Raw genomic sequence first — 15266 nt, 5'->3', positions numbered from 1 at the left:
TCGGTTGGTGTCACTGCCGGTAGAGGGCAGTAGATGAACATGATGTATCGCAGTAGGGACAAGCGCCATTCACAATTGTGCTGCCGTAGACGATGGGTGACTTTACGTATGCAGAAAAAGCAGACATGCATTACATGTACGGCCGTGCAAATGGTAACGCCAGAGCTGCGTTACGAATGTATCGCGCGGAGTATCCTAATCGACGAATGCCGGATCATAGAATTTTTCAACGGTTACATCGTCAACTTTGTGAAACAGGTACGTTCGACGTCAACAGACATGACGCTGGTCGATTAAGAGCTGTACGCACTCCAAGACTGGAAGAACGCATCTTGAACATAGTGGCTGATAGACCCGAGTCAAGCACAAGAACTGTTGCGCGTGACGTACATGTGAGTCATCAGACTGTATGCAGAGTGTTAAATGAAAATCGCTTACACCCCTTCCATTTTCAAAAAGTACAAGCATTGAATCCGGCAGATTATCCTCTTCGCGTGAACTTCTCCCAGTGGTTGTTGCAGCAATGTGCGTTGCAGCCGGATTTCGTAGGTCATGTGCTATTTACAGATGAAGCGACATTTTCACGCGAGGGTGTCTTTAATGCGCACAATTCCCATGTGTGGGCAACAGATAATCCACATGCAACGCGTCCACATGCGTATCAACAACGTTTCGGTATTAATGTGTGGGCTGGTATTGTGAACGACTTTTTGATTGGGCCATACTTACTACCCACGCGACTCTGTGGCGAAAGCTATCTTATTTTTCTGCAAGAAGTGTTACCAGAACTGCTGCAAGATGTTCCGCTCGCCATTCGTAACCGCATGTGGTTTCAGCACGATGGAGCGCCAGCACACTTCAGCACTGCTGTACGGAATTACCTGAATGCCACGTTTGGTGCTAGATGGATTGGGCGTGGTGGACCAGTCCCTTGGCCACCCCGATCTCCTGATTTCTCTTGCCTCGATTACTTTTTATGGGGACATCTTAAGAGTCTTGTTTATGAGACTCCAGTTGACTCAGATGAGGATCTCGTTGCTCGCATATCTGTAGCTGCTGCAGGTGTGTGTGAAATACCAGGCATCTTTGAACGTGTACGCCAATCGCTGCACCGACGCTGTCAAGCATGTATCGCTCATGGTGGACGCAATTTTGAACACTTACTGTAAACATGACACTTGTCAACAACGATTTCAATAAAATCTTTCGTTTTCCTTTCGGCCGTTATTTCCCCTGTTTACGCCTCACCGCGTCACCTGGGACTATACATTCCTATACAATATATCCTTGTTACAATGTCCTGCACCTACCATTAAAGTTTGTACCATGAATTCGGGACCACCCTGTAGATTGAGAATTTCCCACCACCTAATATGTGGGTGGCGGCCAGGGTCTTGGAATGACCTTCAAGACACCGGTCGCCACTCACATTTCCTTGTCTATACTAACATACTTAAACTAACGTAGTACTAGGGTTAGAAGAGCTGTGTTCATTATTTACAAATTTACAGTTAAGGTGCAGTGATGTTGCTTATGAGGTAAAATGAACTAATCACTAAAACACAACTGAATGTGATTATTTTTTGTGGGGGTTCTGAAGAGACTCTGTTCATGTGCCTCCGTTACCAACAACAATGAATGAAAGACATCGCATAACAGCAGCTGTGGAAGCTGTAACTCAAGACATGCTCACTGCAGTGTGGGAACAGTTTGAATATCGTATTGACATATGCCGTGCATCTCAAGGGGAGAATATTGAACAAGTATGAAAAGGTATGAAAAAAACTTTTTGAGTTTCCTGTTCCTCAAAAGACAAAATACATTGTATATGTTCATTAGTTTTAGAAATACAAACGTGCCAGTAGTATTATTCTTTTTCATACACCCTGTATTTCTAGAACTCGCATGCTGAGGAATAGTTCAATACTACTATCTTCCACAGTAAAATTTTTGAAAGTACTATCAACGATCTTATATTAACATGATAATTAAAACAAACAGTCTTGATGGGAAATTTATTTTAATCGGAGTGACCGGTTTCAATCCTTGAGGATCATCTTGAGACTCCGGAACGGCAGGTGGACTTCCATGGAGCAGGCTGCTCCAATCCACGACGCTGGACTACCATGGAGAGGCTACGCCGTTCCAAGATGCTGAACTGAGACAGTTCAGCATCGTGGATCGGCACAGCCTACTCAACGGAAATCCACTTGCCGTTCTGGAGTCTGAAGATGATCCTTAAGGACTGAAACCAGTCACTCCGATTAAAAGAAGTTTGCGATCAAGACTGTTTTTTTAATTATCTTCCACAATGATTTATCTACCATAACACCACAGAAATGTGCCTTACCACACTTAGGAGAGACATCCAGTGTATAGCCTTCCACACAAGTTCACTGTGAAGTTGACTATAGAAGCAGGCAGCGAGGTACAACAGTTATCCATCTGGTAGATGCAGTTCCTCAAACATGAAATTGTATACGCGGTGGGATATTTTGATGTAAAACATCTTGTAGAATGTCTTCATTATTTCAACAGTATCAAATATTCAGTGACTCTACGATTAGCCTCATGAATTTGGTTTTAATAATGACGAAAGAGATGATGGTTGTTAGAATTTGGTGTAATGATGAACAAAGCAGAGACTAACAGGACTAAAAGTATCTAAAAGGGGAACTACAGCTTACTTAGCGGATGACACGGAGGTCTGATGGTCCCGATAGGCCACTTGTGGCTTGAAGACGGAGTGGTGCCTGCTTACAGCTTACTTAACATCTAGATTGAGAACGATGCAGGAGTGTAACAAGAGGTAAGAGATACAATGCTCCTACCTAGGAAGTAAAATACAAGAGATGGTTAACGCAAGGGACACATGAGAAGTAGATTGCATAAGCGAAGAAAGCCACTGTATCAGTTATAGGAATGGAAATGGGGGAAGAATTTCCTGAAAGTGAACGCTTGGAGATAGAACGTACCGCAGCGGTAATCTTGAAGGCAAGGAGCGGAAAACGTTTGATATGTGTTGCTATCGAAGAATGTTAAAGATTAAGGGCGCGGATGCAGTGCAAAGTCAAAGTACTCGACGAAAAGCTTTTCCCAGAGTAACGGAGAGTTAGTGGTATATCTGCTATGGAATTGCATCTAGCATAGTCTTTCAATTAGGAACTGAAACAAGTTTATCTAATCAGAAATGAATTTCCAGTGTGATGGAATAATTGAAGGTCAGCAAATTCTGTTAATCAGTACAACGAAGAACTAGCCAAAGTTGCTAAATTCACAATTTTTATTTACTCGATGACTACTTTCGGACTGGGACTCGTTTTCAAATCATCGTAACAAGCAGTCAAAATGATTTCCGAAAATAAAAAAAGAAACATGTCAAAAATATATACGTATTATGAAGTGCAAATGAACAGCTACAACTACAACACATACAAATAACTTGACTATCTGTTACGATGATTTGAAAACGGGTCCCAGACCGAAACTAATTATCGAGAAAATAAAGAAGATGAAATTTGCAATTTTGACTGGTGTTTTGTTGTACTAGTCAGAAGTGTCTACTAAGTACTCTTATTGTCACGAATATGTACTCAATTTAGAAAGGAAGTTATGTTGCTCATTTAATTACTCATCTAATTAACTGACGAAGTAAACAGTTACACAAGCTTGGGGAAAGAAATTTCTTTGGATTTTGTTTCAGGCTGATTTAGTTGTAGAATTTTGGAACACGTATTGTGTTCGAGTATAATGACTTTTCTGGAGACTAGAAATCTACTCTGTAGGAATCAGCATGGGTTTCGAAAAAGACGGTCGTGTGAAACCCAGCTCGCGCTATTCGTCCACGAGACTCAGAGGGCCATAGACACGGGTTCACAGGTAGATGCCGTGTTTCTTGACTTCCGCAAGGCGTTCGATACAGTTCCCCACAGTCGTTTAATGAACAAAGTAAGAGCATATGGACTATCAGACCAATTGTGTGATTGGATTGAGGAGTTCCTAGATAACAGGACGCAGCATGTCATTCTCAATGGAGAGAAGTCTTCCGAAGTAAGAGTGATTTCAGGTGTGCCGCAGGGGAGTGTCATAGGACCGTTGCTATTCATAATATACATAAATGACCTGGTGGATGACATCGGAAGTTCACTGACGCTTTTTGCAGATGATGCTGTGGTGTATCGAGAGGTTGTAACAATGGAAAATTGTACTGAAATGCAGGAGGATCTGCAGCGAATTGACGCATGGTCTAGGGAATGGCAATTGAATCTCAATGTAGACAAGTGTAATGTGCTGCGAATACACAGAAAGATAGATCCTTTATCATTTAGCTACAATATAGCAGGTCAGCAACTGGAAGCAGTTAATACCATAAATTATCTGGGAGTACGCATTAGGAGTGATTTAAAATGGAATGATCATGTAATGTTGATCGTCGGTAAAGCAGATGCCAGACTGAGATTCATTGGAAGAATCCTAAGGAAATGCAATCCGAAAACAAAGGAAGTAGGTTACAGTACGCTTGTTCGCCCACTGCGTGAATACTGCTCAGCAGTGTGGGATCCGTACCAGATAGGGTTGATAGAAGATATAGAGAAGATCCAACGGAGAGCAGCGCGCTTCGTTACAGGATCATTTAGTAATCGCGAAAGCGTTACGGAGATGATAGATAAACTCCAGTGGAAGACTCTGCAGGAGAGACGCTCAGTAGCTCTGTACGGGCTTTTGTCAAAGTTTCGAGAACATACCTTCACCGAAGAGTCAAGCAGTATATTGCTCCCTCCTACGTATATCTCGCGAAGAGACCATGAGGATAAAATCAGAGAGATTAGAGCCCACACAGAGGCATACCGACAATCCTTCTTTCCACGTACAATACGAGACTGGAATAGAAGGGAGAACCGATAGAGGTACTCAAGGTACCCTCCGCCACACACCGTCAGGTGGCTTGCGGAGTATGGATGTAGATGTAATGTTGGAAAACAATGTTACGGCCTAAACGCGATCAATATAAATGGGTTGAATACGGCTCCTTCAGTAAATGCACAGTGTGTCAACCTCTCAATCTAATCGCTTATTGACAGATACAGTACTGGAAACACATTCGTAAATGTAGGTGTGAGCCTCAGAACGAGGACAGGGAATCGGGAATTTATAGTTACAGCTGAGTGAATGTGGAAGTGGGGAAGACAAACCGAATCACTGAAATAACACGATCAAACAAAGACCCTGTGATTATACTGTTTTTGCTTGCAGATGCATGTACAAAATTTGAAGTTTCTACAGGAAACTGTAACTCAAAACAGACCAAGAAGATTGGGCAATCCTCCACCTACTTGTACTAAGTAATCCAGCAGTCTCTTCTAAGATTCCTAATCGAGAGCGTTCCTTTCTCTTAAGGCTACCTGTTATGAAACTGTGATAAAATATATTTCCAGAGGTGAAACGACATCAACCGCATTCGAATGTCCGAGAGAAATGGACTTATTACAATTCTTATCAACAACGAGATTACTGAAATCCGTGTGTATAGAAAAAGTTTTAATCATAACGTGGTCCATCAGTGTTTAATAGCTACAGGGAAGTAGTGCGAATTGTTTACATTGCTGCTGTATCAGTGATACTGTTAGGAGTCGACGTAATATCTGGTAGTACAGGCGTATTCCTTACCTTGCACATGAGGCCATAATGATGTATCTCGTCCAATTACAGATTGACTACTGGTCTAAAAAAACAGATCATAGAAACAGGTGGGTCAGGTGATGATTTCCGACGATGACTGTGTTGGAAATTTTGAATGTTTGTTGAAATTTTCAGTTTCAGGAAATATTTTTTTTCACGAAGTTAACTTTGTTCGGAAATCAGTATGTTTGACACATTTGCTACTGACACCATTCTAGTTCACAAACGATCAAGTCCAAAAGAAGAGATACGGAACAAGTCTCCAGTGGGCGGGTCCAGGAGGCGTGCTGAGAACATTAGAGCCGCCAGAAATATGGGCGGCCAGTATTGTCAGCTGCCACACAAGTAACGTTAACTGCTGCTAGTGGATATATCACTGTATAGCGGTTGTACCAATTGTTCGCACTTAGCCTGATTGTGTTCTCCATCTGGGGACTGAAAGATTAACGGCAGTACCGAATCTCTCCGCTTGTAACAACGTGGTAGAAGGTAACACCCACTCTGACTTCCAATGTTTTTCTCGGAACACATGGCTGTACAACAACTGAGAACTGCTTTTTAGAACTTCCTTCGTATTTATTTGTTAACACTAAGTCACACGTGAAACCAACTGCTACAGGTGCTCCAGTTTTATAATGGAATGTGTACATACACAGGAAGACGCCGTCTAAGATGTTAAGTCCCATAGTGCTCAGCGCCATTTTTGAAGACGCTGTTTATAATTCCCTTTCGGACAGCCAGAATTACTAACAGGTTGTCAGTGGTTTCCCTAAGTCTATAACTATATGACACGAATGACTGGTGTGTTGTGAAATGTTCTTCGAAGTTACATACTAACGACGAGCTGCCGAAGAACCCTTTTGACAGCTGACGGTATTTTTGTGTTCATCCATCTGAATTAGTGCTCCATATCTTAAATTTTCTGGCGTCGGTGTGCGATTTTGCCTTCCACTGTTACTACTTTCGAAACAAGTAAGTGCCCAGAATACCAGAATATGCTTGTAACTCTGCCACGTGAGGTTGCTGCAAACAGCAATAGGAGTCATTTTACAAGAAAAATCGCCTTCAGTTCTTTACAGGTGCTTAGACGCCACACATTGACAGTTTCGCAAACATTCATACTTCCGTAGAACCATGACGTGGATGTAGTTCATCGAACCACAAAATATGCTTCCATTCCTGTTCCACAGTCTTACAGTGTAATTCCATCCACTTGAGACAATCTGCTGGTTCTACGAGTGTGCTTAAACTGACACACGATATTTTTAGCGCAACGCAATCTGACTATCAAAAATCCCTACAAAAGAATGGCCCTGACTAACATTAATCTATTCCTTTCACAAATCACTTACCTCACAAAAATCTTCATTACTCGAACTACTGCAATACAGCGAGCGCCACTATTGCCAGCTAAATAAAAGATTCAAACTACAGAAGGCACTAACTACTGATAGGGATAGTTAGCAAATGAAAGATTTTAATAGAGAACAAACAATGTATTTACCTGAATAGTGTTGAAAAATCATAATATACATAACAGATCATGACATCCAGTCTTACAAATTTCCAAACTCCGCCATCTCTCTCCCCACATCCACCACTGCTGGTGGCTCACCTCCAACTGCGCAACGCTACGCGCTGTTCACATCCAGCTGCCGCTGCCCAACACTACAATGGCAGACAACAATGCAAACTAGCCACAGACTGCACACAGCACAGCCAGTGATTTTCATACAGAGCGCTACGTAACGTTGCCAATAAGAAATCATAAACAGCCCACTTACATAGCCCCCATGCTCCCCCAAAAAAAAAAAAAAATTACAAATTGTTTTGGGCAGTGGCCAATAAGGATTTGAAAAAATTTTTCATATTTACAATAACAAAGATATCAAATGCACACACTTATTTATACAATGTCAAAAGCTAAAATTTTCTCACAGTCCATAAAGACAGTCCAAATTGTTCATCACAATTAAATTTCAGTGTTTTTTATTCCAAAGTCTGAGCAATAAAAGTCAATGCACACAGAAGTAGTGGATTTCCATGCAGTCTTGAAGAAGTAATGTTGTCCTTCCAACTGAAAGACAGTGCTGATTCTTGACATGCTGACAGGTAAAGGGCCACAACAGAGCAAACCCACAGCAGAGTCATTCGACGTTTTGAAGAAGATTGGTAGGTAGGTCATCACAGAGCAGATCCACTGTAGTCCTGGTAGAGATTATGGTATTGGTGGGCTACCAGAGGTGCAGACCCAATGCTGTCCTTGTAGAAATAATGGTATTGATGAATCATCAAAGGTGTAGACCCACTGTAGTCCTTGTAGAAATAATGGTATTGGTGGGTCATCAGAGATGCAGACCCACTGTAGTCCTTGTAGAGATGGCCAGCAGCCATCTGTTGCGACCGTGCAGGTGCACAATCACCATCGAAGAGTCTTGCAGAGAATATAGCAAGTCCATAAACCACCACTTGTGCACGCACAAAGTTTTTGGAATTGTCCTTAGAACCAGCAATGCTGTTATCCAGTCCCTTGCTGAATTAGTAACACACGTACAAACACTAACAGTCCCAACTTCTCACATATTGTCCATATACTATGACCAACAGAAACGTGTGCAGTGAAATGGAACTTACAAGATAAAAATATGATGAACTGGTGTCAATTACAACTTTATAACATAAGAATACAATTACAAGGTACCAAATAAATCACTAAAAACATAACAATACAGATAACATTTGTAGTAATACAGGCTTTACAAAAGAATCGAAATAACACATACATCAGTGTTACAGGAATTATGACATGAGTACATACATAAAAGATCAGAATAACTTTTGAAACATCAACTTTACACATGAGCATTAAAACAGAACAGAATTAATTATGTCTAACATCTTTACACAGAAAATAACATACACTCCTGGAAATTGAAATAAGAACACCGTGAATTCATTGTCCCACGAAGGGGAAACTTTATTGACACATTCCTGGGGTCAGATACATCACATGATCACACTGACAGAACCACAGGCACATAGACACATGCAACAGAGCATGCACAATGTCGGCACTAGTACAGTGTATATCCACCTTTCGCAGCAATGCATGCTGCTATTCTCCCATGGAGACGATCGTAGAGATGCTGGATGTAGTCCTGTGGAACGGCTTGACATGCCATTTCCACATGGCGCCTCAGTTGGACCAGCGTTCGTGCTGGACGTGCAGACCGCGTGAGACGACGCTTCATCCAGTCCCAAACATGCTCAATGGGGGACAGATCCGGAGATCTTGCTGGCCAGGGTAGTTGACTTTCACCTTCTAGAGCACGTTGGGTGGCACGGGATACATGCGGACGTGCATTGTCCTGTTGGAACAGCAAGTTCCCTTGCCGGTCTAGGAATAGTAGAACGATGGGTTCGATGACGGTTTGGATGTACCGTGCACTATTCAGTGTCCCCTCGACGATCACCAGTGGTGTACGGCCAGTGTAGGAGATCGCTCCCCACACCATGATGCCGGGTGTTGGCCCTGTGTGCCTCGGTCGTATGCAGTCCTGATTGTGGCGCTCACCTGCACGGCGCCAAACACGCATACGACCATCACTGGCACCAAGGCAGAAGCGACTCTCATCGCTGAAGACGACACGTCTCCATTCGTCCCTCCATTCACGTCTGTCGCGACACCACTGGAGGCGGGCTGCACGATGTTGGGGCGTGAGCGGAAGACGGCCTAACGGTGTGCGGGACCGTAGCCCAGCTTCATGGAGACGGTTGCGAATGGTCCTCGCCGATACCCCAGGAGCAACAGTGTCCCTAATTTGCTGGGAAGTGGCGGTGCGGTCCCCTACGGCACTGCGTAGGATCCTACGGTCTTGGCGTGCATCCGTGCGTCGCTGCGGTCCGGTCCCAGGTCGACGGGCACGTGCACCTTCCGCCGACCACTGGCGACAACATCGATGTACTGTGGAGACCTCACGCCCCACGTGTTGAGCAATTCGGCGGTACGTCCACCCGGCCTCCCGCATGCCCACTATACGCCCTCGCTCAAAGTCCGTCAACTGCACATACGGTTCACGTCCACGCTGTCGCGGCATGCTACCAGTGTTAAAGACTGCGATGGAGCTCCGTATGCCACGGCAAACTGGCTGCCACTGACGGCGGCGGTGCACAAATGCTGCGCAGCTAGCGCCATTCGACGGCCAACACCGCGGTTCCTGGTGTGTCCGCTGTGCCGTGCGTGTGATCATTACTTGTACAGCCCTCTCGCAGTGTCCGGAGCAAGTATGGTGGGTCTGACACACCGGTGTCAATGTGTTCTTTTTTCCATTTCCAGGAGTGTATTATTAGAAAAATTCCACAACATAACTCATATCAGTTAAACACATAAAGACAGGAAAAACACAAATATACAAGAGTACACAAACACATAGCAGAATAACACAAGAGGAAAGGGCAGGGTTTTGTTTTCAGTGTAACATTTGGTACTGCAGTCCAACCCAAAACTTCATTCCATAGTTCTTTCGTCTTATTTCAACATTTGTTTCCCCCAAAACATCCTATCCAAGCATGCTTTCTGTATTTTTCTCGTATAACCTCTCAGTGCATTTCTTCAAATTCATCGCAACTCATTTTCTTATAGGCTACGCCCTCTTAAGCTAACTTAAATCTACTGAGCTCAGATGCTAAACTAAGTGACGAGGCAATGCAGCAGCATAAAACAATTAACACAAACATCAAGGAAAAAAATTTTAAATAGGCAAAGCAATTGCAATATTACAACTAATATAAGGCACTGTGCAGCAAACAAGAAAAATAAATCAGTAGTAAAACTAGCTTAACAGAGTCAATATGAAACGTCCCCTTAGAAAAATTATATACAAGACTGTGCTTAAACTGACACACAATATTTTTAGCGCAACGCAATCTGACTATCAAAAATCCCTACAAAAGAATGACCCTGACTAACATTAATCTATACCTTTCACAAATCACGTACCTCACAAAAATCTTCATTACTCCAACTACTGCAATACAGCAAGCGCCACTATTGCCAGCTAAATAAAAGATTCAAACTACAGAAGGCACTAACTACTGATAGGGATAGTTAGCAAATGAAAGATTTTAATAGAGAACAAACAATGTATTTACCTGAATAGTGTTGAAAAATCATAATATACATAACAGATCATGACATCCAGTCTTACAAATTTCCAAACTCCGCCATCTCTCTCCCCACATCCACCACTGCTGGCGGCTCACCTCCAACTGCGCAACGCTATGCGCTGTTCACATCCAGCTGCCGCTGCCCAACACTACAATGGCAGACAACAATGCAAACTAGCCACAGACTGCACACAGCACAACCAGTGATTTTCATACAGAGCGCTACGTAACGTTGCCAATAAGAAAACATAAACAGCCCACTTACAAAGTAAGTGGCCAGAATACCAGAATATGCTTGTAACCCTGCCACATGAGGTTGCTGCAAACAGCAATAGGAGTCATTTTACAAGAAAAATCGCCTTCAATTCTTTACAGGTGCTTAGACGCCACACATTGACTGTTTTGCAAACATTCATACTTCCGTAGAACTATGACGTGGATGTAGTTCATCGAACCACAAAATATGCTTCCATTCCTGTTCCACAGTCTTACAGTGTAATTCTATCCATTTGAGACAATCTGCTGGTTCTAAGAGTGCCCTTTTAACAACAGTTCGACGTATAGCAGTCTATATTAGCTACAGGAATCTATGCTTATATCCTCCTTGTTCAAAAATTTTAGTACTATGATCAGATTCGGTAGTAGGAATTGGTGCAGTTTATATATACTGTAGACGTAGTGACAATGTCTGTCTTCAGAGAGGGTTTTTGTATGCACAAATCAGCAGTCATGCCTCGATAATCTCTAAAATCGACAGGTTAAGGCCACGGCCTTTAGGATCAAGTCTAACGCAGCTTCCACCATACTGGTATCACTATGTATTCCGCCAAATAACATTATAATATGCGAAATCAGCCTCATACTCAGCACAGTATGCAATTCACCCCGCTGGAGGTCTTAAACACTTCGCGTGGAGCTCACGAATAAGAAACTCTAAAGGCAAAACAACTGTACGAGTACTCACCGAGCAGAAACTACATCACACTAGGGCTGGACGTTCCCACGCTCGAGCCCAGCCACAGATGACTGAGGCCAGACGTGACAGACATAGCCCTCATCAATGGCATCACACGATCAACGTTGCAGTTGATGACAATGTCGCCTCCGACCTCATGCCAATAATACCATACGCGGAAGAAAAACTACAGAACACAGAACCAAGCTGGATGTTAAACTACAAGCGGGCTTATTGGGCCCTATGCGACGAAACGCTTGATAATCATATCCCAGAAACAAATGCACTGACTGATGAAGCTGTTGATGCACTTACCACTGCAGCGCAAGACGTAATTGATAATGTCAACCCAGTTCTCACACCATGACAACACTCAATGGCCCTCTGCCAGGAAGCCATTGGTCCTATCTCAATGACAAAACCGTCTCAGGTGATAGTGGCAGCACACGAGGCGCCCGTTACAAAAGTTGCACGACAACAGCCTCCGGGATATTATGCGGGAGAAAATACAAACATTTAAAAACAGTAGTGGGGCAGGGACGTCGTTGAGCTGGATACCATACTACCAAATGTGTAGAATCTAGCACCACACTTCAGCTGGGAGTGATACTACACACTAGTGGTGGGCAGGAAATCGCGTATTTGTTAGAAATCACAGTGACTGAGAAGTCACAGATATCACAGTAGCAACTTTACAGAATCTAACTGCGATTTCAGTCACAGTTAGCAGTCGCAAGTAGTATTTCATATTCAAAGACGTGAGCCATCTATTGGTCGAATTTAGCACTGCTTTCTGCGATTTCAGTGACAAGTCGCAACCAAGAGTCGCAAGTAGCAACTAAAAAGCGCGGTTAACAGTGGCATCTGTTGGCCAAAGTTCGTACTACGTCCATCTCTGCGGTACACTATGGAGTCCAACTGCGATTTCCGTGACAAGTCGCAACTAAGAGTCGCAAGTAGCAACTAAAAAGCGCAGTTAGCACTGCCATCTGTTGAGCAAAGTTCATACTACGCTATTCGCTACCGAGTCAAACTGCGATTTCTGTGACAAATCGCAACTAAGAGTCGCAAGTAGCAACTAAAAAGCGCAGTTAACATACTTTTCCTAGTGTCATCTGTTGACCGACGTACGTACTTCGTTATGAGAGCCTTGTGCCTCACGAGATCGATGTGCTGTGTGTGCATATGAAGGGCTTATTTCAATAGTGGTACAAGTCCATTTTTGTTCATTTTGAGATACAGAGTCGTAAAGTTAAATGAGCGCTGACAAATCTGCATTTGAGATACCAGAAATATTCAGGCATATGGCTTCTTGCTAGAGATGAACCTTTATTTATGTTTGTTTGGATCACTAATTTCAGAAGCATTATAGACAGAAAAGTGGAGGTAATGCACTTGTACTACTATTGAAATAAGCCCTTCATATTATATGACGACATGCACATTCAGCATCAGTTATGGTTGGTCAAATACTGCTGTGACTCTGAATGTATTATATTAATAAGAAACAACATTGCCTTTTTCTCCTGAAAATATCAAGTAACGTAACAAATGTGTTTAATTCTGCTTCCAATATGACAGTTTTGGTTAATACTCCACATGCCTACAGGACTTTGCAATGTTAACACAGCAGAACTCAGACATCTGTATAAGTGTAGAGAAATGAAAACAGTCATATGAATGCCTCACTTTTGTTCCGACACAGTTCAAGACTCGGGAGAAAAGTTTTACACCTGGTGTTCTACATGGCAACTTCACACACTACTACCACCTACATAAGTAAGCTTTTCCTGTATTACTTTCAAGTAATGCACTTAAGCTATTCCTGATTTAACTGGAAGATCTGTACTTCCCACTTTCATATCAACAGCCTCAAAATGCATATTGTAGACTTCGGGATAAGTTACAGGTCATTGTCACACCAAGATTGTGGAGAAAGGGGGGGGGGGCGGCATGTCACTCTCCAACAAGTGTTTACCAATAAGTAAGTGGCGGAAAAGTATGGGTATAGGACGGCTTAAACATGTGGAAAATGAGATTTTTATTGTTCACTCGCTGTATTTGACATTTATTATTCCTTTAAAATCGCACGACAACTTCAATAAAACACAGTTTAATCATTCACACACTTATTTCACAATTATTTCACTTTTAAATTGCAAATCCTCTAAGAACTGTCTTGAATCTTCACGAGTCTCTCTCAAAAACAGCGTTGATGTGGATAGATACGTACAGCAACCAGTAATCAGAGTCAGAACTGTGTCTGCAAAAACACAGGGATTATTAAACAATTTTTGCTGTCATTAATTACTAGCAATATAACTGACAGAGTAGATTGCTAATATTTGCTATAATGAATATCACATTTGCAAGAACGATGTCACTGAAGTAATTAAGTCCATCTAAACGCTTAGAAACTAACCTCTCATCTGACGAAAACGGTCTAAAGACGCAGTGGCAATTTCTTCAGATCTGTTGACAATGATATTTTGAGTTATCACTTTACTGAGTGACTGAAATGTAGTTCAGGTACCTGTGAAGATAACAATATGTTAGAATTCATTTTCTAAACACGAACTATTACGGTACTGTACGGCTACTTAAATATTAATTACACTATTAATATTTTCACAGTTGTTTCTTTAATACAAAATTAAAGCCAACGGAAGAAAAAACGTAAAACATACTTGCCAATGACAGGTTTGTTGAGATGCAATTTTCTGTGTCGACAGATGTAACTTTTTCATACGATGGTAAGTCGCAGAAATCCCAGGAATCACAGAAATCGCAGAAGTAGCAGAAGTCACAGAAGTAGCAGAAATCGCAGAAGTAGCAGTAGCGACAAATCACAGTTAAGAATAACAGATACTCAAAAGTAGCATTCACAGAAATCACTGATATCGGAAAATCGCAGTTTAGCCCATCACTACTACACACCCATTCTACAAGAACCAGACGGATCGCGGAGCAGAAGGCAGATGCAACGGCCACAACACTAGTAGCGTCTTTCACATCGAAGATAATTCTCTCAGACCAAGTGTTCACACTTTAAATGGACCAGGAAGTCAAGCGACTTGTAGCCCAGCCAACACACCACAAATTTAGACGTGCTAGCACACAAGAAATCACATGGACTATCAAGCACTGCTCTGCTAGAGACTCCTGATCCCGTGTACTTCAGGACGTCGCGGGTGAAGCCACAGAATACTTATCATACATCACAAATGCCATCCTACGACACCAAGAGTTACCTGTCTTTTGGGAGAGCCTAAGGTCCAGATGTTCAGGAAGCCAAGGAAAGACTACTCTTCCCCATATTATTGCCGACTCATCAGCCTGCTGAGCTCTTTCAGTAAGATGGTTGATGCACTAAGCAATGTATCAGCAACACACCTTGAGGTCAGAGCATTCGGTATCAGGAATGACTACAACACAACAACTCCTCGTAGTAGAGCACATAATAGTG

General features: G+C 42.6%; 1 long non-coding RNA gene across 1 annotated transcript; it reads right to left on the bottom strand.

Annotated features, from left to right (window-relative positions):
- Positions 1-13993: 13993 nt before the first annotated feature.
- Positions 13994-14524, bottom strand: LOC126190830 (uncharacterized). Its single transcript, XR_007538285.1, has 3 exons — positions 14488-14524; positions 14223-14333; positions 13994-14063 (listed from the first exon to the last, which is right to left on the bottom strand). It is a non-coding gene; the product is annotated as an uncharacterized LOC126190830 (long non-coding RNA).
- Between the last annotated feature and the right edge of the window lie 742 nt (positions 14525-15266).

This window comes from Schistocerca cancellata, chromosome 6 (assembly GCF_023864275.1).
Source record: "Schistocerca cancellata isolate TAMUIC-IGC-003103 chromosome 6, iqSchCanc2.1, whole genome shotgun sequence".
In the NCBI taxonomy this organism is placed as follows: Eukaryota; Metazoa; Arthropoda; class Insecta; order Orthoptera; family Acrididae; genus Schistocerca; species Schistocerca cancellata.
Note: the sequence above shows the minus strand (reverse complement) of the source record. Positions and strands in the feature narration are given on the sequence as shown.